This window comes from Trichomycterus rosablanca, unplaced genomic scaffold (genome assembly GCF_030014385.1).
Source record: "Trichomycterus rosablanca isolate fTriRos1 unplaced genomic scaffold, fTriRos1.hap1 scaffold_310, whole genome shotgun sequence".
NCBI lineage: Eukaryota > Metazoa > Chordata > Actinopteri > Siluriformes > Trichomycteridae > Trichomycterus > Trichomycterus rosablanca.
In genome coordinates, this window is record NW_026947138.1 from 11,139 (window position 1) to 36,657 (window position 25,519).

The 25,519-nt window shown below is 40.8% G+C and overlaps 1 long non-coding RNA gene across 1 annotated transcript; it reads left to right on the plus strand.

Moving 5' to 3' along the window:
• Nucleotides 1–15,158: 15,158 nt before the first annotated feature.
• LOC134307574 (uncharacterized) lies at nucleotides 15,159–16,952 on the plus strand. The gene is made up of 3 exons (XR_010009992.1): nucleotides 15,159–15,287; nucleotides 16,624–16,721; nucleotides 16,805–16,952. It is a non-coding gene; the product is annotated as an uncharacterized LOC134307574 (long non-coding RNA).
• Nucleotides 16,953–25,519: the final 8,567 nt, after the last annotated feature.

Below are 25,519 nucleotides of genomic sequence, written 5' to 3' on the forward strand. Positions count from 1 at the left end.
TGTACCCTTTCACTAGATAGCATGCTGCACCAAAACCCTGGCAGAATGTCATTCTGCTCCACTATACACCACATTACCACGTTATTATGAATACCTACATTTTAATTATGCTCACTGGCCAGTAAATTGGGCTTCAACAATCCAAGGCATGATAAAACATTATTTTTATGCAACCTTTATTTAAAAATAAATAAATAAATAAAAATTCTCATATGAGAAAGAACATTGTCCCAGCAACAAAATGTTGATTGTCACGTTTGAGGGTCTGAGCATACTTTTCTTTTGTCCTCTCCTCAGGCGACTGTTGACAAAACAGGAAAGTGTTTTTATAACACAAACACATAATTCTCATTTCAAGGTAATTCATTGCTTCTAATAAAACCCTGTGATAGTCCTGCGAGAATTTAAATCATATTAATGACATTTAAAACAAGACTGGACAGTTCTGTGAAAAATATAAAACAAACATATGCTGTACATATATATTAATAGACACGTGGAACAAAAAAAAACCTGAAAATGATTGCATCAAAAATAACTGATGTTCTTTTACATAGATGCCGAAGCTGCCAGTTTGTAACAAGGATGATGTCATAAAACTCATCCAAGCTGCTAGGGATACAATTGTCAGAGCACAGTGTATTGCCCACCCCTCTGAAAAGGTGTGGACAGAACTTAGTGAACAGCTTGGTGGAAAAATGACTCCTAAAAGCTTGTACACATTGGTCAAGATGGATCGACACAACATTTGGCAAAGCCTAGGTATAGGTATTCAGGTAAATGTGGACAGTGACAGCTCTGATTCTGATAAACATTCCACACAAAAGACAAATAACATCAACTTTGAACTTACCATCCCCTTTCAAGAGTGGACTGACATCTGGCAAGAAGAAGCAGTCTACAAGAACAGAGCTGCACAGTCAAATGAAAGAACTTACACCATCTTGAAACGTGGCACATGGTCTAATGTCCTAAATGAAAAGATCTGGAACATGACCAAATTAGCCTGCACACTTAGTTTTAAAAGAGCAAAAGTGTACCCACAGAGTGCATCTAAGTGCATTGACATTGCTGGCCACTGTACTGAATGCAATGCAAAATTGTGCATTTCCAGTGATAGTCTACCAGAGGTGAGCACACCAGCAGTGCTAAAATGCAGTATTGATAACATTGATGAAAGTCTTCATACTGGAAAGGCAAAACGCATGCTATCTGGAGAGAAAAGACTGCAGGTCTCTAAAGAACTCTGGGAGAATAAAAAACTGCCACATGTGTGGCGAGCCGCAGAGGCTTACAAAATAATGGCACTCGGTGACCCAGAGCCTAGCCACCTACCAAGCCTGAATACATTAAGAAAAGCAAAACAAGAGAGAGGGGATAAGGAGGTAGGACACAAAGACCCTATCCTTTCCCTTCATCTGATAAAATACAGTGTGCCTCATAGGGGCAGTATTCATGACATCAGCCTTGACAAATTTTTTTGCCATTATTGGACCCCCTCTCAACTACTAGTCTACAAAACATTAGTAAAGACTCAAGGTTCAAGTGTAAGTTTTGATGCTACAGGTACAGTAGTCAAAAGGCTCACTAGACCAACAGAAACATCAGGACATATATTTTTGTATCAAGGAGTTCTGTCCTCACATGGAGATACTTCTGTTCATATCCCAGTGGTGCAAATGCTGTCTGAGCGGCATGACATTAACGCCATATCAAACTGGCTCTCCGAATGGCTAAGAGCAGGAGCATCTGTACCAAAAGAAATTGTTTCTGATTTCTCCCTTGCATTGCTGGGTGGTCTTGTTAAGGCCTTTACTCCTTACTCTGATTTGAAGACCTATATAAATGAGTGTTTTGGTGTACTAAACAGCTGGAAGTCAACAAAACTGCCTCCTTGCTTCATCAGAGTAGATGTTGCACACTGCATAAAGATGATTAGTCAATGGGAATGTCTCCATAAGAAAGCAAGGCGGGTTAAAGATTTTTATCTAAGAGCCATGGCACAGCTTCTTCAGTCTGTGACAATCCAGGATGCAAGGCAGCTCATACACTCTATTGCAATTGTTGCACTGAGTGAATCTGAGGGTAATGACAAAAAGGGCATGCCTGTCATCTCAGAGATATGCAAAACAAATCTGAAAAAAAGAATTGCTGATGGATATGATCCATTCACATGCACTGATGACAGTGGACACAGTGAAGACTCAGGAGCCTGTGACAGAATGTACCACTGATGTTAAGAAGTGGGTGATTGACATCTGCGAGGAAAGCAAGATTCTGGCTGTTCACGACGGTGATCGGGATAATTTACATTTTCTTCCAGAATTTATTCCCCATCTAATAAGACTAGGTTCTTATCTACCTCTCTGGACAGGTGTAATGGTTCCACTTTTCAAAAGTGACAGCATCACAGCAAGCTCTGCCCATGCTGAAGCTGAATTCAAAAATTTGAAGTATGGCCTCTTCAAACATGAAAGTTTGCCAATTCGAGTAGACCGCTTCATCACTCGACACCTTGGGTTCATTGAAGGGACCATGAGACTTTCTTCAGCAGCCACATCTGCAAATAATGAGAAAACAATATCAAAGTCAAATGAATGTGGACATCCTACAAACATGAAAGATCAGTTGATTCAGGAGAACAAACAGCAGTCTACAGAAGACTTAATGGAACAGGAGTCTCCGATTGAAAATTGGAGAGGCCTTGGTCTGCCATTGAAAAAGAGAAAATCATCATACCTTGTACACTGTCCAGAGTGGCTACATGTTGATTTATCTCTTAAAAAACAAAGAACCCAAATTGGTGTTTTAAAAAATGGCAATTACTCTGCAAAACAGCCCATTAAAGTAGACAAAACACTTGTGAGCGTGATCAACACCTGTGCCTTTGACTCCTTTTGCCAGTGTCTCTGCTGTGCCTTCTGTGACAGTGAAAATTTTAGCTCCTATGTAACTGAACAGCAAGACAATGTTGAAATGTTCAATTTGGTTAAGACCACAACCATAAGAGGAGTACAACAGGGTGTGTACAAACAGAGGGCAAAATTGTTGTTAGACATATTTGACTCTGTTCAGCTTAAGTCAGGTGTGGAGCAAGTAAATGCAGAATGCAACATTGCTCACATTATCACCTCAACAATGAAGCATACGCCAAGTGTCACAAGCAAAAGTCAGTGCTCCTCTCCATACTGCAGCCGTAGTTTGGTACGCTCAAGAGAAATTCCTCTGATTCCAGTCAATGTCGATATTTTAAATACAGAAGGAATGAGAGGGCTTCAGGCTGCACTTGAAGCAGGTCTGAGGTTGCAGCCATCAAAATGTCTTCAGCCACTGAAGTCTCCTGAAAAGTGTCCAGACAGTTTAAAAACAGAACACCCATCAGCACTGAAATGAGATGGTTTTGGTGCAATTTGGGCTCTGATGGGGGGTTGGTGACGTCACGGGTGTAATATTTATAGCTTCATAACTTGAGAATTACACCAGCACAAATATTTCTTTTAGCAGCACAAACCAGCACAAACGAATGAGGTGGTTTTGGTGCAATTTGGGCTCTGATGGGGGGTTGGTGACGTCACGGGTGTAATATTTATAGCTTTATAACTTGAGAACTAAACCAGCACAAATATTTCTTTTAGCAGCACAAACCAGCACAAACGAATGAGGTGGTTTTGGTGCAATTTGGGCTCTGATGGGGGGTTGGTGACGTCACGGGTGTAATATTTATAGCTTTATAACTTGAGAATTAAACCAGCACAAATATTTCTTTTAGCAGCACAAACCAGCACAAACGAATGAGGTGGTTTTGGTGCAATTTGGGCTCTGATGGGGGGCTGGTGACGTCACGGGTGTAATATTTATAGCTTTATAACTTGAGAATTACACCAGCACAAATATTTCTTTTAGCAGCACAAACCAGCACAAACGAATGAGGTGGTTTTGGTGCAATTTGGGCTCTGATGGGGGGCTGGTGACGTCACGGGTGTAATATTTATAGCTTCATAACTTGAGAATTAAACCAGCACAAATATTTCTTTTAGCAGCACAAACCAGCACAAACGAATGAGGTGGTTTTGGTGCAATTTGGGCTCTGATGGGGGGCTGGTGACGTCACGGGTGTAATATTTATAGCTTTATAACTTGAGAATTACACCAGCACAAATATTTCTTTTAGCAGCACAAACCAGCACAAACGAATGAGATGGTTTTGGTGCAATTTGGGCTCTGATGGGGGGCTGGTGACGTCACGGGTGTAATATTTATAGCTTTATAACTTGAGAATTACACCAGCACAAATATTTCTTTTAGCAGCACAAACCAGCACAAACGAATGAGGTGGTTTTGGTGCAATTTGGGCTCTGATGGGGGGTTGGTGACGTCACGGGTGTAATATTTATAGCTTTATAACTTGAGAATTACACCAGCACAAATATTTCTTTTAGCAGCACAAACCAGCACAAACGAATGAGATGGTTTTGGTGCAATTTGGGCTCTGATGGGGGGCTGGTGACGTCACGGGTGTAATATTTATAGCTTTATAACTTGAGAATTACACCAGCACAAATATTTCTTTTAGCAGCACAAACCAGCACAAACGAATGAGGTGGTTTTGGTGCAATTTGGGCTCTGATGGGGGGCTGAGTGACGTCACGGGTGTAATATTTATAGCTTTATAACTTGAGAATTACACCAGCACAAATATTTCTTTTAGCAGCACAAACCAGCACAAACGAATGAGGTGGTTTTGGTGCAATTTGGGCTCTGATGGGGGGTTGGTGACGTCACGGGTGTAATATTTATAGCTTTATAACTTGAGAATTACACCAGCACAAATATTTCTTTTAGCAGCACAAACCAGCACAAACGAATGAGGTGGTTTTGGTGCAATTTGGGCTCTGATGGGGGGCTGATGACGTCACGGGTGTAATATTTATAGCTTTATAACTTGAGAATTAAACCAGCACAAATATTTCTTTTAGCAGCACAAACCAGCACAAACGAATGAGGTGGTTTTGGTGCAATTTGGGCTCTGATGGGGGGTTGGTGACGTCACGGGTGTAATATTTATAGCTTTATAACTTGAGAATTACACCAGCACAAATATTTCTTTTAGCAGCACAAACCAGCACAAACGAATGAGGTGGTTTTGGTGCAATTTGGGCTCTGATGGGGGGTTGGTGACGTCACGGGTGTAATATTTATAGCTTTATAACTTGAGAATTAAACCAGCACAAATATTTCTTTTAGCAGCACAAACCAGCACAAACGAATGAGGTGGTTTTGGTGCAATTTGGGCTCTGATGGGGGGCTGGTGATGTCACGGGTGTAATATTTATAGCTTTATAACTTGAGAATTAAACCAGCACAAATATTTCTTTTAGCAGCACAAACCAGCACAAACGAAGCACAAACGAATGAGGTGGTTTTGGTGCAATTTGAACGTTAATGGGGGGTTGGTGACGTCACGGGTGTAATATTTATAGCTTTATAACTTGAGAATTAAACCAGCACAAATATTTCTTTTAGCAGCACAAACCAGCACAAACGAATGAGGTGGTTTTGGTGCAATTTGGGCTCTGATGGGGGGTTGATGACGTCACGGGTGTAATATTTATAGCTTTATAACTTGAGAATTAAACCAGCACAAATATTTCTTTTAGCAGCACAAACCAGCACAAACGAATGAGGTGGTTTTGGTGCAATTTGGGCTCTGATGGGGGGCTGGTGACGTCACGGGTGTAATATTTATAGCTTTATAACTTGAGAATTACACCAGCACAAATATTTCTTTTAGCAGCACAAACCAGCACAAACGAATGAGGTGGTTTTGGTGCAATTTGGGCTCTGATGGGGGGTTGGTGACGTCACGGGTGTAATATTTATAGCTTTATAACTTGAGAATTACACCAGCACAAATATTTCTTTTAGCAGCACAAACCAGCACAAACGAATGAGGTGGTTTTGGTGCAATTTGGGCTCTGATGGGGGGCTGGTGATGTCACGGGTGTAATATTTATAGCTTTATAACTTGAGAATTAAACCAGCACAAATATTTCTTTTAGCAGCACAAACCAGCACAAACGAATGAGGTGGTTTTGGTGCAATTTGGGCTCTGATGGGGGGCTGGTGATGTCACGGGTGTAATATTTATAGCTTTATAACTTGAGAATTAAACCAGCACAAATATTTCTTTTAGCAGCACAAACCAGCACAAACGAAGCACAAACGAATGAGGTGGTTTTGGTGCAATTTGAACGTTAATGGGGGGTTGGTGACGTCACGGGTGTAATATTTATAGCTTTATAACTTAAGAATTAAACCAGCACAAATATTTCTTTTAGCAGCACAAACGAAGCACAAACGAATGAGATGGTTTTGGTGCAATTTGGGCTCTGATGGGGGGCTGGTGACGTCACGGGTGTAATATTTATAGCTTTATAACTTGAGAATTACACCAGCACAAATATTTCTTTTAGCAGCACAAACCAGCACAAACGAATGAGGTGGTTTTGGTGCAATTTGGGCTCTGATGGGGGGCTGAGTGACGTCACAGGTAATAAAATATAATGCTTAATTTCTCTAAAACGGTGCCAGCACAAACGATGATTCCTACGGCACAAACCAGCACAAACGCAGCACAAACGAATCATAATATTTATATTCCATTTTTGACCACATGGGGGGCCAGCTTCACGGAGGTACATTTAAAAGGTGTATGTTGCATCAAAACTGTGACACTTTTCTTTTTAACAGAAATATATAAGTAATGTACATTCATAAGCCACATCTCATAACTTCAAACAACAAACTATGAATATTCTTATAATAAGAAAAACTGTATGTCAAATCATACATCAAATGAAAGAGGAGACATTTTCTGTAAAATTCTCCAATTTTAAGTTATTGCAGAAAATCTCTGTTCATGATGAATCTGTAATTCAAAATAAATGGATTAAATATTCATCAGTAGAGATTACTTATGAGCAGTAATAAGTGAGTTTAGTTTGGTGTTCCTTTGTAATTGTTTTACTATGTTAAGCCACATTAATCTTTTCTCGCGTTAAGCATTTTAATTGAATGTCCTGTACATTGGTTGTTTCATCAGGGTAGCTTAACAGAAGTTTGCCAGCCACAAAATTTAACATATTTACTTGGACTGTGTGGTACACGTGCGCAATGATTTACTATGAAGCCTTGACTTATCGATTTAATTTAGTACAAAATGTTTTTATTCTTCCAGCTGTAATCTGAGTCTTGCTATTAGACAAAAGCTTAAATTTGTTTTGTCTGTATTGACTGCTTGTGTGTAAAACTCTGTTTATCAGATTGCTGTGTGGCCTTCCCTCAGACTGGCATGGAACACTCAGGAGCTGGAAGCATTCAACATACCTCTGTCTCACAGTACCACTCTGTTCATACACAGTGGGAGGACCTTGCCCTGCTTGATCATGATTACACAAAGACAGACATGGAAAAGGTTATGCAGGACCAGATGACACAGTGTATTGACTTGGGGTACTTCATGCTTCAGAACAATTCAGATTCCTTGCTCTACACTGGCTTAAAACTTGAAACATTTAACACCCTTATTTTAACACTGGAAATGTTTGCCAGCAGTGCTTTTACAATGCCCATACGAGAACAAGTACTCATGACACTTATGAAATTGAAACTGAACCGTGTGATAGGAGACCTGAGTAGGCAGTTCTGTGTATCACAGAGTATGGCTAGTAAGATAATCTCATATTGGATTGACAAAATGGAGGAAGTCTTACGACCCCTTATTCCATGGCTTCCAAAGGAAACTATCCAGGCAACACTGCCAGCTGCATTTTAAAAGAAATTTCCAAATGCTACATGCATTTTAGACTGCAGTGAGAGCTTATTACAAAAACCCAGAAACTTGGATTCAAGAGGAGAATCATATAGCCACTACTACTCACACAACACAGTAAAATATCTTGTAGCAATTGCCCCATGTGGACTTATCATGTTTATCTCTGCAGCCTATGGTGGGCGTTGCAGTGATAAATTTATAACCATGGACTCAGGAATTTTAGACTACTTGAATCCTGGAGATGAAGTAATGGCAGACCGGGGCTTTTTAATAAGAGATTTACTCTTTGAAAAGAAAGTCAAGTTAGTAATGCCATCATTCACTAAAAAAGGAATTCAGCTAACTGAGGAACAGGTAACTGCCACTAGAAGAATTGCAAATGTTCGAATCCATGTAGAAAGAGCAATTAGACGTTTGAAAGTATATAAAATACTGTCACAGGTTGTACCAATTACCATGGCTTCCAAAATAGACAAAATTCTGAGGGTATGTGCTGCCCTTGTGAATCTGAGGGATGAACTTATTCGTGATTCTGAGTAATTTTAACTCTGTGCAAGTAACACTAGTATGCCTACACTACATTAATAGTAAAATCTAGAAAGCTGTGGTCATGCAAAGCACCAGGTCTGAAACTGATTTATTTATTTATTTTTATTCTGATAAGTATATTAAGTATTTTAAGTATTAAGTATTTTTAAGCAATAAACATTTTATACATGAAACATTGAATAAAAATTTTTTTGGTGCATTTTCCTAGAAATCTGTACAGTATGTGAACATCTTAATTTCAAATCAACATTGCATTGTATTTATAATTTATAATTTATAATTTACTGTTTACATTGAATTTAACTTGTGAATTGCAATGCTGGTTTCATAGTTAAAATATTTGAATAAAACCGACTAAAAGAATGTATTTCTGTGTAAATTTGTACATGCTTTACATTAAAAAGGAATCTATTTCATTTACACAGCTCTAATGCATCCAGAGATGTCACCCAGATTGCTAATGGCAATATATTTCATCACACTTTTAATCTAGACCTTTCTCATAATGTCAACATATCTGTCATTCAGTGTAAGCCTTCCCCCAACAAATTCATCTACAAGGTGAGGCAGCATACATGAAAAGTAAAAACATTTCAGACGCTGTGCATGCTCCTGTACAAACACCTTGTCAAACTCAACTGTGAAAACAACATTCTCATTAGGTGTCCAGATAAATAGTCTGGCTGTGTTAAGACCTGTGCAAAACATTGAAAGTTGTAACTGCATGTAGTATCATCTGCTACCAGTTTTCTGCAGCTGAAGTTTTCCATTCACTAACTTGATGTCACTGCATTTCTGTGTGAGCTGATCAATGAGTGATGTATGGCTTTTGTTTGGCACTGGACATTTTATCTCAAGAAGCACAGTGGAGTCAATAACTCCATCTGGACTTGCTGAGAGCCAAGGTTCTTGAAGACTTATAACAGATCCACTGTGTGTAATGTTCATGCCTTGCTCTTCCAGGTGGTTGCAAGCTGCAAGTTCATTTTTTTCCATAATTGGTAGCATAGTTGCCTCGAAAAGTAGGATACATATGCTCACATAGAAATTTGTCGCTTCTTGTGGTGGTATGTACTGGAACTTTTTTTGCAGAACTTGCAGTAATTCTAATTTTCCTTTGCCACAAATCAGATGCACTTTGCTCTCTTGTCTCAAATTCTATCTAAGCTGCTTGTATGTCATTAACCTCAATGAATGCTTGGTAGAATGCCTTGCATGCTTTACATATAAGGTCATCACTGTGAGTCTGGTGTGCCAGGAAAATGTTTTCATTGACTGTTTTTGTTTGCCTGCAAGGTTGATCTGTTGGAGTGGCACTGTAACACTTCTCCAGTAAAGTATTCTTTAAAAGAAAGAGTGACTTGGTAGGAGCTTTGTCTACACTCTCTCTAAACTCTTTGTGTGACAGATGATGTGGTGTGTTTGGGAGCAATTTAGATCTGACAGTGCCATCATTGCAGTCATATTCATCCTCTACCCTATGGTGTCTGAAGTTAATCTGACACAGCCGTTTAGGCTGAAGGTTCTTTGACGTCCCTGCATTCCACCTGTGCTGTTTATCTGTACCTGTTATCCCTGTCTTTCCACTGACCACTGCATTCTGCACCTGAAATAGTGATATGAGACAGTCTAACATGCTTAACATGGAAAAAAAGCTTAACATGGTTTAATGCACTAAAACAACTAGGAACACAAAACACTTCTTACTCATTACTGCTCATAAATGCTGCTTAAATAATGAACCTGTGATTAAAAAAGAAAGTAAGCAATTTAATGTTTTTTTCCCCCCTTATAATGGGTTTAAATGGGGGGGTGTGAGCTTAACAAAAGTTGCTACTTTTCTTTTGGATCACAGGTTCACTTCAGCAGCAGAATGTAGTTATGAGCGGGGAGGGGGGGGGGGGGGGGGGCGAACGGAGGATGTGGAGGAGTGGTGAAATTCATTTTCACTTTCACATTCAGTTCCGTAACATAACTCGTATAATGCACTTTCACTTTGTATGGTCCAAAATTTTAGAGAACGTTGCAGAAATTGGACAAATAACATTCAAATCCGGACACGGCTTGTCCAAGTGAATACCGAACGGGTATATACACTGTTTGTTGTTCCCAGTTCATCGTTTTAGTAAATTAAACAACGCAACGCGTTTTATTCTGTCCCTTCAGCTCCCCTTTCCTGCTTTACATCCACTCATGAACCAATATAAGTATACACTGTTGTAGAAGTAAAAACAATCAACAAATCAGTCGTGATACATCGTTTATTATTTCCAGTGTTTCACAGCTATTAGAATGTTCCTCGGCTCATCCCTACCTTCCACAACTTCGCTAACCCTGCAATGCACGAGTAACCCACCGTCTCCACTACTCCACTTTCCCTCAGCATTACCCACGCCTGATGTTTACCTTCAGCAATTCCTACGCATGTAAGCCTCTGTGCTTTTATAGTTCTGTAGCTCCTCACCGTCTACAGCTTCGGAAAAGACGAAATGGTTCACTTATATCAATATAGCTAACCTCATGTCATCTACCCACTCTGTAGACGTGGAGCACTGTCAGAACACGGTCACCACAGCTTCTTAAAATGTCCTTACTGTCAAGTGCTAGGAATTAAGAAATGACTCAGTTTTAACTCAAACAAAACTGCTTTATTGTTCGGAGTATCAGCTTGCAGAGACGCAGAACATTCGGCGAGTGAGCAGGGTGCGTTCCGACAACACACCGAGAGGAGGGAATAAGTAAAGTAAGTAAGTAAAATTTATTTATATAGCACTTTTCACAGATAAGAATCACAAAGTGCTTTACAAAAACATTGCATTACAAAATATATATACTCATTGTTGCCAGAAATCACAAAGTCATTTACAAAAACATTGCATTACAAAATATATACGCTCCTCTATATAATAAACAATAATAAAAAATAATAAAAATAAATAAATAAATAATTCATTCAACATTATACAAATGCCTGCTTGAAAAGATAAGTCTTTAGTTGTTTTTTAAAAGAATCTACAGAATCTGCAGATCTTAAAAAGTTGGGTAGTGCATTCCATAATTTTGGAGCAATTACCTCAAACGCGCGATCCCCACGAGTCTTTAAGCGGGAGCGTGGGACAGACAGCAAGTTCAGCTTGCTAGACCTAAGAGAGCGCCCCGATACATATGGGTGGAGTAGCTCTGATATATACATCGGAGCCTGATCATGCAATGCTCTATAGGTAAAAGTCCAAATTTTAAACTGGATCCTATAATGCACAGGAAGCCAGTGTAGAGATCTTAACAGTGGGGTTATGTGACACCGTCTATTTGAGCTAGTAAGTAATCTAGCAGCGGCATTCTGTATTGTCTGCAACCGATCACAAGCAGACATACTAAGAGCAGAAAACAGGGCATTGCAGTAGTCAATACGAGATGAAATAAAAGCATGTATAATCATCTCTAGGTCAGCATTTGAAACTATAGATCTCAATTTGCTTATATTTCTTAAATGAAAAAAACAAGATCTAGTCAGCTGTTTAACATGTGTGTCAAATAACAAAGACTGATTAAAAACAACACCCAGATTTCTTAAATCTGAATGGACAGCAGAGGAGAGAGATCCAAGACCATTTTCAATCAAGAGGGTCACCTTATCAGGGGCAATGATCATGACCTCAGTCTTTTCTGCATTGAGCTGTAGAAAATTATTTGCTGTCCAGTCCCTAATAGCACCCACACAGTCCATGAGTCTACTTATATTATGCAACTCATTAGGTTTAAATGAAAAATATAATTGGATATCATCAGCAAATAAGTGATAAGTAATATCAAAACTATTAATAATCTGTCCCAGAGGCAACATATACAAAGAAAATAACAGTGGCCCCAAAACTGATCCTTGTGGAACACCACAAAGTAGTGGAACAGAAACTGACCCAAAATCTCCAATAGATACAGCAAAACTTCTCTCAGTCAGATATGATTTAAACCAATCTAGCGCTATGCCCGATAAGCCCACCCAGTCATGTAACCTATCTAGCAAAATTTGATGATCTACAGTATCAAACGCAGAGCTAAGGTCAAGCAAAACCAAAACAGAACATTCACCTGCATCAGAAGACATTAACAAATCATTGGAAACCCTCAAAAGAGCGGTCTCCGTTGAGTGTCCCTTTCGAAATCCTGACTGATACTTATCAAAAATATTATATTTCTCTAGAAAAGCAGTGAGCTGGTTAGCTACCACTTTCTCTAACATTTTTGATAAAAATGGGAGTTTAGATATGGGTCTAAAATTTTTAAGCTCTGCAGGATCTAAATTGGGTTTCTTCATTAAGGGCTGAACAATAGCATGTTTAAAATAAGAAGGTACACACCCTGTTGCCAGTGAAGAATTGATTATATTTAACAATGCGGGGCCTATACTTGGTAAAACTCTTAAAAATAATGAAAAAGGCATCACATCTAAGGTGCTTGTTGATGGCTTTAATTACCCAGCAACATCCAACAACTCACCTAAATCGATAGGTTGGAAAGAATCCAAAACAGTAAAAAGACCTGGAGGACCAATATTGGACAGATACAACCTCGTCTGAATATTAGATCTAATAGCCATTACTCTATCAACAAAAAAAGAAAGAAATCTGTTGCAGACCTCAACAGAAACACATGACAATGTTGTAACTGGTGGCGAAACAATGGTATTAATTGTATCAAACAAAATCTTAGGATTTTTCTTGGATGATAAAATTAGATTTGCAAAATAAGCAGAACGAGCATCTTTTACTAAATCATTAAAAGAAAGACGAAGATCTTTTAAGTAAAGGCGGTGTACTTCCAACCCAGTAGACTTCCATAATCGTTCATAACTTCGGCACTTCCGTCTTAAGGAGCGGACCTCATTAGTCATCCACGGAACACTGTTATGAATGGCTCTAGACCTGGCCTTTACCGGAGCTACTTTATCCAGTATTGAAGAACAATGATTATTAAAAGACTGCATTAAAAACTTAGCATTACTGCAATCCATCTCGAAATCACAACCATAATGAGTTAGAAATTGATCAATCGATTTCTGAGTTATGATGCGAGAATGTGTCATCTTTTTAGGACAAAAATGTTCAACATTTCCAGACAGGTTAAAAAAGACACATTTATGATCACTAATCAAAAGATCTTCACACCAGATATGATCGATATCTAACCCCAGAGAGAAAACCAGGTCTAAAGTATGACCACCCAAATGAGTGGGACCCGAAACAAACTCTTTAAAATGAAGAGACTCTGTAATATTAATAAATTCTGTAGCTACGCAATCTGAGGCATCATCAATATGCAGATTAAAATCTCCAACCAGTAGAACATTGTTCAGCTTAATAACTGAGGTTAAAAAATCAGTAAACTCAGATAAAAACTCACCAGCTGGACCAGGAGGTCGATATATTAAAGCACAGTAAAATGGCTTAAGCCCTCCAACTTTTATGAATTGCAGTTCAAAAGTAGTAAACTCTTCAATACTTACTAACTGACAATTATATTGATTTTTCCAAAACACCGCAAGACCTCCACCGCGACCAGACAATCGGGGGGTCCCAATAAAAGAACAGTCCAGCGGGCAAAGTTCATTTAGGTGCACAAAATCCATATTTCGTTGCCAGGTTTCAGTTACAAACAGAAAGGCCAAATTGGTCCTAATAAATAAGTCATTTAACACGTGGGCCTTATTCCCCACTGAGCGTGCATTAATTAAGCACATATTCACAGGGGGAGCCAACGAGGTTTCATTAGCTGAGGGAATCCGTCGAAGAGTATTGAAGTCCACTCCACGTTTTCTATCCCGCTCCGCATGTAGTGTTGAGACGGAGCGCACAGCTGACCAGATAGATGGAATCGCGCTGGGACTGGAATCGGACTGGGAGTAAACAAACCTTCTCCGGGAGCTCCTATGAATGTAGCGGCGCCGGCGTAAAAGTCCAAGTTGTTTTATTGCTGATGAACACGATGGAGTAGTGTAGTTGTTGAGTTTCCTCAGTTGATTGACAGAATACCTTAACATCGTGTGTGTGTGTGGAGATCAGCTGTAGCTGCTACTCGTGGAAGCGGTGTACAGGACCAGACCACAAGGCAGGGCACACCAGAAAATTTAAGTCCAGGTAAAAAGTTCCTATTGTGAAACGCTGACAGCAGATAGGTAGAAAACGAGAGTCACTGTAGCATCCTCAAAGAGAATTATGAAGATAGAGCTGCAGTAGCCAAACGTACCAGTGCCCGCATCTTTTAAAATAACCCAACACACTCCATAGTCATCAATCAACAGGAGCGGTAGTGATTACAGGAGTGTATAAAAAGATGAAAATGACAGAAAAACACGATAAAAATACAAAAATACAATAAAATACGGTAAAATACAGTAATGGTAGCGGCAGCCAAATGCGCCAGCGTCCACCGTCACCATGGCAAAAAAAAAATCAGGATAAGGGTACACAGTGCACTCGTCTAACAAAATGCATAAATAGACAGTCGCTCTACACTTACTATTCAACCACCGAGTGCTTTTGGTCATGTTTGTTAAAAAAACCCAGTTACGAATGACCACTACTTCTGTCGTTCAGAACGTAAACACTGTAACCGGAAGTCAAAAACCGGCTTCAGCTACGAATCACGGGAAAGGTCAAAGTTCAGGAAAATCGTGGATACCAAACATATGCGGATTCCTGGCTGCGTTACGAACCTCATACAGGTTTAATATATAGGATGCCTAACGAGTGCACAATAACATGGTATATATGGGGTTTTTTACACACTACAGCAGTGTGCGGTTTGGGACGCGACCATTTCTTCTCACGAGACTCGACGGTTAAAATTAAAATGTATACATAAATAACAAATAACGGTTTTCTGCCAGAGGGAGCTTCTCTTATCGGTAATTTTCTATCCAAACATTTATAACTTTTATATTTGAAATCGAAATGAAACTGAAATATTAGCCAAAAATTCGAGTGAAATTCATTTTTAAAACGCTATTTTGAAAGGTAAAGTTAAGGTAAGTCCGTTAAAAGGTAAGCTAACCTTAATGACAGTTACTACTGAATCGACCCTGGCTCTGAGCTAGTTAGTAAGTCCTGTTTAATATTAATTTAGATAAATTATTACTTAGACCGTTCGGTATTTATTTTCATTTCATGATTTTGCAATGAACCCGTTTTATACCGGTTAACGGTTTCAAATGATTTACAAATGATTATTTTTGGTGAGTCGGTTCGTTTTAGTCAATGTGTAAATGAATCGATTCCTCTATGAATTCTCGGAGCAGGTCCCACTGAATCGATTCTTTTACTTACTGACTCCTTCAGAACGAGTTCAAACCTATCTATTCATCAGGATTTCAACAGTGGCACACGAGACTGACGGAGGATGTGTCCGAGACGTGCGTCATCCAGGGAAGGTGGGCGTGGCGGCGGCGGCAGGGCTTAGCACACGCTTTCGCGCTCCAACAAGGGGAGGAGGGGGAGGGGGGGTTGAGGGGGCGCAAGGCTCGCCAGGCACACGAAGGGGGGCGCATGCCTAAAAAGGTTGAAAACCCCTGACATTCATGACAGAAACGGTATTGACTCGTTACACAAGGACAATTTTGTTTCTCCAGTTAACTTGGCACGTCTTTGTACTGTGGGAGGAAACCAGTGTTCCTGGAGGAAACCCACATGGACATGCAAGAGAACATGCAAACTCCACACAAAAAGGACCTGGGTATCGACAAATCTGTTATGTAACTAACTACAGTGCACGGGTGCGCAGCAGATCGAGTAGATGTGGCCTAGCAACATGAACTCCGAGGGCCTGGATTCGAATCGCCCCTCCGGCTGCTGACTATGAGAAATTTTGCACGTTCTCCCCAAGTCCACATGGTTTTCTACTGTGTACTGTGGTTTGATAGCACCATCCAAAACATGCAGAAGGTGGAATGGCTAATCTAAACTGTACAGTACACACACATTCTAAATTGGGGAGGTTGGGCATTTGTCTGTGTACTATTAAGTAGGGAGGGTCGCCTCAGGAAGAGCATCCAGATCCATTGTGGTGACACATAAATACAGTAGTACAAAACAAAAAACATTAAAAAAACACTGACGATCCTTTAAAGTTCATGTCACATCAGTGTTTGTCCTGTTACAGGAAGTGATGTGACTGATTCATTTTATATGGCAGCTTTAAATATCACATAACTCTATATGGATTTAATGCACTTGTGCTTTTGATAGAAATGAACCCATCAGAGTCTGTAAAACAAAGGCCAGGCAGGTCTCACCAATCTGTTGTCAGCATGCAGGCCATTCACAAATCCACAATGGAGAAACAGGTGAGATGAATTTACATTAAACCATAATGAAAGACCTGTTCTGTAGACGTGAAGCTGACCAGCAGGACTTTGTTAACCTGTAGGCCAGATACAGACAGGAGAGGAAGGCTAGTCTGATGCCAGCACACCACTACATATTTGAAGTCCTGGCTGTTGTGCTTGGCCTGGAAGTTTCGGCGGTTGAAGATTTAATTCTTGATGCCCCATCAGTAAGTTTTACAGCAGATTTATAGGGCTGGGCGATTTTGCAAAAAAAAAAATCTCGATTATTTTAAAATTATACCCGATTGTCGATTACGATTTCGATTTTTTTTGTTACAAAAATAGTAACAGCACCAAGGACGGACTTAGGATAGTCTGGGCCCCTGGGCAAAGAGTTGCCCAGCCCCCCCAAAAAAAAAACATAAATAAATTAATACATTACTCAACCTGTCAATAGCTAACCCTAACACAAGAATCTATTTTATATAAGTTTCTTTCTACTCTTCTTTCTTGCACAGTCATCCACTAATTCATCAAAATTAAGCTGTCTGACCAAATCTGATTCAATGGCCAGAAGTGACAGTGAGTTCAGGCGGTTTTGGCGCATCCTAATCCTGAGTTCATTCTTAATACGAGCCAGTTTGGAGAATGAACGCTCCCCTTGACAATTTGTGATAGGCACAGTCAAAAAAAGTCTAAGTGCTATGTAGACATTTGGAAAGGTTGACTGTAAATTCAAATTGATCATGGTTTTGAGCATTTCACTAGGACATTTTTCTTTTTCTGTTATGAATGATTTGTATTGTATCAATTCATCTGCCAGGCTCATGTTCAGATCTGAAGGATATGCTGCAGCGAGTGAGTTAGCCTTTAAAGTGAGCTCACTGTTGGACATATTGTCAGGCATGAAAAGAACATCAAATAGCTCAGTTAAGTGTGTGTATGCATTCAAACTGCTTGAAATTGCTTGTCTTAAATTTAAATAATTGCTAAATTAATTTGTGTCTCTGCGCTTAAGAGAAATTGAACATAATAATTTTGAAACAATATAAATTCAGAAACATTAAGTAAGGGCCTGAATCGCATATTTGCAACAAAACGTCTGTTATGAAATCTGGTAGCTTGCCTGGCAATTTGTAGGTCCCTAGAAAGTCAAGGAGCCATGGTAAACGACTTCTATGGAAGTCAAGGGCTGGGGCCTCGTGATCAAGGGCCCTTTAATGGTATGCCCTGCTCTTCTCTAGGGCCCCCTGGTAGGGGCTCTCATAACCAGGGCCCTCTAAAAATATGCCCCCCTCTTTCCTAAGACCCCTAATAGCCAGAAGTCGACGTCAGAGCAGTGCCACAACGCCTCATCCATTTTCATAAGGGGCCAAAAAGCATGGCTAGGGCCCCCAAAAGCATGGCTAGGGGCCCCAAAAGCATGGCTAGGGCCCCCAAGAGGCCCTGGGGTCAAAGTCCCTAATAGTCAGAGGATCCTTAAAATGGAGGGCCCTCGGAAATAAAAATATATTGTATCATAAATGTTGATAGGCATCGCAAAATGTTTTGGGCCAGGGCCCCCCTGGGGCCCCCTGACCTCAAGGGCCCCTGGGCGCTGGCCCCACTGACCCGGTCAGTAATCCAGCCATGAACAGCACCACCTATAATTATCCTTTTAAGGGACTGAAAAATTAAGTGAAATATAAGACCGTGGTAAATATAAGCGTTTTCTTTTTTTTTACCTTGGCTGGAGATTTTCAATACAAATGACATCCAAATCTATGAAAACGTGTTTGCTTTAGCACAGCTGGATTTGTGAAACTTTCACAAAAACAGTTTGTGTTATTGTTTTTGTCAGGCACGTGCACAGATAGACCCCTAGTGGTGCTCAAGCACCTGCCTTTTTGCCCTAGATGAGAAAAGTGCCCTTTCTGGAGCCCAATTTTTTTTCTACATTCATCAATATTTAAAAATAAAAATGACCCTCTCTGTCATCAATTCCCCCCAAAAGTGTTTTGATATCGGACGGGCATTTATTTGAGTTCTTGTGAGAATTCTGCCCCGATCAGATCCCCGCCTTGCCCCTCCCTCCTCCTCCTCCGGTTAGCACTCATGCAGTGCTGAGCGCCAGGCCAAACCGCTGCTACACACTTCTCCTCTGACCCGCAGCATCAGACAGACAGATAGTGACAGTGTTTCATACAAAGAGCATCCATGCATAACGCATAACCTGTACTCAGGGGTCATGAAATACGTGATTTCAAAGCCTTGTCCAGCTGTTTACTGATGTTTGTCATGTTTAATGAAGGGGCAGGGGGACAAACTGCAGCAGACAGACAGACAGACAGACAGAAAGAGAATTTAAAGACAGTTTTACTGTTTTACAAATTACAAGTTCACTAGTTTTTGTAGCGGAAACGTGATTGAAAGACTTATTACTGGATTAAAACTGGACATTGTCTTCAATTTCTCTGCATATTGAGATCTCCAGTGACGGTTTATCTCCAGAGACTGTTTGTGACGTTCCCCCTGGGAATGTCTCCGAGTTTACAACCCCAGAGGGAACCATAAAAGGCCTTTGGGACCTGGACCGTTACTCCCCAGGGGATCTTTTATGACTGATCAGAGCTCTATAATTGCCAAGGTAATCTGTAGCCTTAAGCAGACCGGGGCATTAAGGTCAGCTTTCGGATGCCGGCAAGTCTGGCCAAATGCCACCATTAAACCCTGATTGTTTACACTTAAAGGATGCTAAAGACATAAAGCCACTTTTACGAGTCCAGAGGCCCGAGACAATGTGTGTCCACACACACACACACACACACACACACACACCTACACACACTGGAATTCAGAGACTGGAACAATATGGAAAATGAACTAAAATAAGTTCATTCTAACCAAAGGACCTTCTTACAATTACTTTGACAAATTTGTATGTGTTATGATACAAGTGACGTGTGGCTTCGTTTGTTCTATTTACTCTTCATGGACCTCATACCAGTGTTAAAGATGTGAAGACCCATACTGTATGCTTTGATTCAATGTGTGTGATTTTTTTTGTATGTGGCACTGGCATAATCCATGAATGACTTAAGATTTTCTTGTATAATTTTAGGTACTATTAAGAGTTGAGTTAGAAAACTTCCACAAAGATCTAACTTTTACAAACTTAATTTGTAAACTTAATCAACTCATGTATTGTGGTATCTTAGCGCTACCTGCTGGTTGTCAGTAGTTAAAAGTACATGGTGGGAGGAGCCCTGTCGCCACATGACCTCAAAGAGAAATTTAACTTATTGGCTCTGCCTTAGGTAACTCCGCCCTTCTTTGAGAGGTTTAAAAACCCAAGGCGGGCCTTTGTAAAGAAGAAAGAAAAAGGAAGAGAGAAAGTTTTCCAAGAACAAGGAGAAGATGGAGTAATTGGAGAAAGAGGTCAACCAGGCCTCAGAGAAAACTGCATGGTAGCATGCCTGCTAATCATTAGCATTCGCAAGTTTGGGTTAAACAAAGTTTCGTGCTTGGACAAACAAAGTCCTTATTCGACCGCGTGTAGGAATCCAACCTTTTTGAGCGAATAACCCAACTCGTGGTGACCGGAAGAGCCGTACCTGTGGAGAGACTCAGCAAGGAGCATCATTTGGCCCCAACGGACACCTTCTGTACGCGTGTGTGTTCGAGATTCGTCGGTGGAGAGACGTTAGGACCGCAAGTGTTCTACGGATCCAAGGCCGAAATAGAATCAACCAAGACGACCGGCGGCGAGGTGATCTAAACTGGGGTATTCGCTTCTTCCTCCTACGGCTTATGGCTCCAGGTGACACGGTTTATGTGCTCTTGGTAAAAGTTGGGTTTCACTACAAATGTTTTATTCGTTTCACTATTCTCGTATACTCTTTAATTAGATCTTAGAAGGGTTTCCTTCCATCATCCCATCGTAAATCTCAAACTAATTTTATATAGTAGTCCATCTAACAATGTATGCATGAATCTTTAGGTATTTAGGTAGTAAGCATTGTATTCTTAGTTTTATTGTTCTTTTAATAAACATTATCGTTTTATGCAACTTGGCACAGTGTTTTTAATTGCTTTGAGGCGAGGAATAGTCCATTTGAAAGAACTTACAATCAGAGGAAAGAGACTTGTTTATGTATGATATTTTAAAACTTAGGTTCCCAGCGGTCAACCTTTAAATCCAAAATCGCTGGTGGTGCTCCGTTATCAAGGCTATTAATTATATAATTATTTAATTATATAATTAATTAATCGATCATTATTTTAATCCAATTAATACTACATTATTTGGTGCCCCGCGCGAGGAAATGGAAATCAAATCTAGTAATTAAAATCCACGTGCTATGTACATGCTGATAAACCTGCCCAAATTAGGAATCGAGTGTGAGATGCGTAACATTCTAAATGCGATTAACATGCGTGAAACATTGAACTAACCCTGCTGAACTGCGATCAAACTCCATATAAGCTGCGAGTTAAACGAAATTACTGCTTATAGAAAACTCTTCTTGTTCATATTAAACACCTCCATGGGTGTTATAACGAACACAGCTGTGCGTTGTGTTAAAGCGAATGGTTTGCACCAAACGTGCTTGAGTTCGCTTATGTGTGTGCGTCACGTTTGATCAAACAAATGACCAAACGTGCTTGAGTTGGCTAAATGTGTGTGTGCCTTAAAGTTTTCAGCTTGCTTTGGTTTGCGATATTCCAAATCTTAGTTTAAGTTCTAGACCAATTATCTGCGAAAATCCAGGCTTTGGTATTAGAGGAATAACTTAGAAAAGCCACACTAGTTAAGCGATAACTTAATAAACCATAAACTAATGCGTCACGAGATTCTGATTGCATAATAGTGTTAAAGTGGTGTAAAACTTGTTCTCTTAGTGCTGAAATAAGTGAAAAACTCTCCAATCGCGATTGAGTTGGTAAACTTTATTAATAAAGCTGTGTGTAAGTTGTTTTTAAGCAAACTTTGGCTTTATATCTGTGTTAATGCGTGGTGTTGACCCTTCGGTGGTTCAAGGTGGACTGGGAGAAATCCCATGCTACAGCGAATGACCTTAAAGGGGCGGTGCTTAGTGACGTCAGAGTGACTGACACTTTTGTGCGACGCCCCCTGTCTTGTTGAACATTATTACCCCCTAGTGGTCGACTCGGTAATTGCGCTCCCTATAAGGGTAGATAATTGTACTCAACATTGTCTCCCTCTGTTGGCTAAACAGAGTAATGAACTTGAGCAACAAGTTAGTTTAGTACATTCATGTAAATGTATTTTAATGCTTTAGCAATACTGTAACCACTACCACAGTCATGCTAATAAAGCTCTTTGAATTTAACTAAATTTAATATCACGTGTGACTGGTATTAAATTTGTTTTGTATCCTTAATGAATTGGAAGCCACTGAGTGGTTCAGTTCTATCCTTGAGTTAGGTACTTTGTTGTCTTGTATACCTATCTTAGCTTGTCTTCTTCTAGTAGCGTATGTAGTTTAAAGCGCTCTGTGTCTACATGCTTAATTGATTCTGTCTTTTGTCTAGCTATGTCATTGGTTATATTGTTTGATACCTGCTGGTAAATACATCTCTAAATCATCAAAACCTGTAGGTTTTCTTAGCATAAGCCCTAACCTGGGTTAGCCAAACAAGTTGCTGTCGCTGATGCGAGACAACACTTGTGAAATTAGAGATACTTCCTAACTACCCGTGGTAGATGAAGGAAAACATTCAATTTTAATCATTGATATGTGGGCAAGACCATTGTCTCAAAGCTACTTGCTTTAAAACTAAGTGCTTTACATTTGGATGCATAGGTTTGCAGGTGTCACCAATAGATCCAATAAAGCAGACCATACACAGTGTCAATTCTAAAGCAATATGGCAGATGAATTTCGGTCAGATCCCCTCAGTGAGGAGGGTTCTGACATTGAGTCAGTACTGGCTGACATTACTTATGCTTTAGCACCTGATCACATAGAAACTGCCCAAAATGCCAACATGGCTAAACTACAATCACTGATGACAGACTGCATGGCACAGTGCCTGTCTGGTGACATGTCGGGCAAAGAAATAAACACCATTTTAGGTAAAATGGCTACCATGCTAGTAACCCAGTCCAAAGAACTGGAACGGGTTAATAGGAAATGCGCAACCTATGAAAAAAGGGACGCATTATCTAAGAATAGGATTAAAGAACTAGAACATCAGGTTGATATGGCAATCACTAAGACTGAACTTCTGCATAGTGTAGAAAGGGAATTGGTAGTAACCCAGGGTGAGTTGGCGAAATCTCAACTGCAACGGTCGCGCACAGAATGCGAGTTAGCAGAGGTAAAGATTGAGTTGTGGGTTGCTCAAAAGCGACAGGAAAGTCTGGAGTCAAAACTAGCTGATGCTGAAAATGAGCTAAAGTATTCTTATGATACTAGGCATGGTCAATCCACCGGATGGGAGTCTGCTCTCCGTGATGATGGAGAATGGGCGTCAGCATCCACCTACTCCCCTAGGGACTCAGATTTGCACCCCCACTCGCCGCCAATTATTCCCAAAACACCGTTTCCCACTCAGGTCAGCAGAGCACCTCCTGGCCTCGTTAGGACCACGTTCTCACAGGGACGTGGCCCGACTCCTGGCTTTTATCAAACCCAGAGTCCCACTGACCGGGACCTAGATAAAATTGCCCGTAATATAACTCGCTTTGAGCCAGACCCTGATGGCTTCCCAGATGTCAACATGTACTTGAAAGACATCGATTATTATTTGCGGAAATTTCCCCAAGCTACGGTAGATGATAAAATCTACCTAATTAAAGCGACTTCAAACCGAGAGGTTAGCCGCTTCATTGAACGTCAACTTGACGATGTCCGTGGCAATTACCACTTGTTGCGCCAGGTGCTGGAGGATGAATTCTCCAACCACCTGCTACAAGCGGGATTGACTGCGGCCCTAGCCGTCAAACAGGGCCGACAAGAGTCACCCCAAAAATATTACCACCGTCTCCTCCAAGCCTATTTTGGAGTCCAAAACCAACCAGCTATGGAGGAAGAATTGAACTTTAAATCACTGTTTGTTCAAAATCTTCATCCCACTACCAGTTATTACTTAGGTATTGCAGCCTGCCCACGTACTTTAACCAGTAGGGAATTACGTGATTTAGCCCTAAAGGGATTTGCAAAACATTTGCAGGCATCGAGTAAAAGAGCAAAGTCCCCCAGCGTCCAAAGTCCTGAAAATGCCAGACCCCCATGGTCTGAGCATAACCGGAACCATCCAAGTTGTGAGGTAGGTCAGTATCCTTCAGGTTACAACCAAGGTAGGCCCCCACCTGACCAATGGCAAGGCCCCAAGTCCGGCGACAGTCACGGACCTGGCAGGCACGCCTCCCAGTACTCTGAACCCTGGCGTAAACCAAAACATGACCAGTCCGATCAGGAAGCTACTGAGGCAGGGACAGAGACCCGGGGTCAATTCCCACGTAAAACTAGGGATCCTGAGAATGAATCTCATTCGTTTGAACCAAGTGAAGGAGGCTTGGAAGCCCTAAAACGAATTATTGATCAAATGTGCAAAGACGGATCTAAGAAAGCCGATCTTTTTACAATCACTTCAGTGACACCTCCATCAGCGGTTAAAATCTTGCCAGGTCAATCAAAATTGATCAAAGGAAAAGATCTCGCAGATCCCAATGAACATGACCAGTCACGGCCGGTGCCTAGCCAAACTCCTATGGCACAGGTTCGCCCGCCTGATCAACCATGCTCAGAAGGGGCAGAACAAATGCCCAATAGCGCCCTTTTAGCAGGCCAGTCTGAACCCCTAGGTACTTCCAGCGAGGATCCTGTTCTTGTATTTCTTAGCCATTTAACCACGAAAGGAATTGCACAAAAATGGTATTTGCCCACTACTCTCGAAGGCTGTTTCAAACATGATGCCCTTCTTGACACAGCGGCAGACATTACACTCATGTCCACTACACTTTTCCATCAGGTGAAAGCTGCGGCCAACCCAGTGAGTCGAGAGCTGCAACTATTCTCCTGTCCTATTAACATCTTGCCGTATTCAGATACTAAGTTAGAGCTGGAGTTTGTGGCATTCATCCGCCTGACCATTGGACCAATGGATTTGATTCACCCAGTGTACGTGTCCCCATTAGAAACCATTCCTTTTCTTATTGGCAAAGATCTCCTAAACCGACTGGAACCCCTGATTGACTGTAAACGCCAAGTGATATGGGCACAGGTCCGCAACCCGCTGCCCACCCCTCGACCCCTAGATCTGGAGCCTCAGGACCACTTAGTTCAGGCTATTGATAAAGCACCTGATGGTCCCAGTATGGTCCCCTATCAATCAGGCGATGTGAGCGTCACCAGTAGCAATGCTACCTGCCAATATGTGGCTAACGTACCGGCATGCAAAATGGCTATCTCTGTAGACACAAGTGCATGCCCCGGCCAAAAGGCACCATACGATAGAGGAAGGAACAAGAAACAGTACGATGTCTTTTCTCTGCCAGCGAGGGGACACAGGCATGGTGCGAAAAACTCAGTTTGTGAGTTCTGTTTCGATCAGGTAGAGCCAGTGTTCGAATGTGACAACATTAAGCCGACTGATACCTCGATGGGACTAGGGGGGGACATCCGCGTCCCAATTAGGTTTTAAAGCAACCATTTAAGGCCTGACACTTCAGAGTGTCGATTAGGCCACAGGTGTGTAGCCCATTAGGGTCAGTATACCTTAGTTGTTGTGTTTGTCTTGCTTTCTATATCTTCTAGTAACTTTGTTGTGCTAGCTTCACGGTGTCCCAAGAACCTGTTCTAACTAAG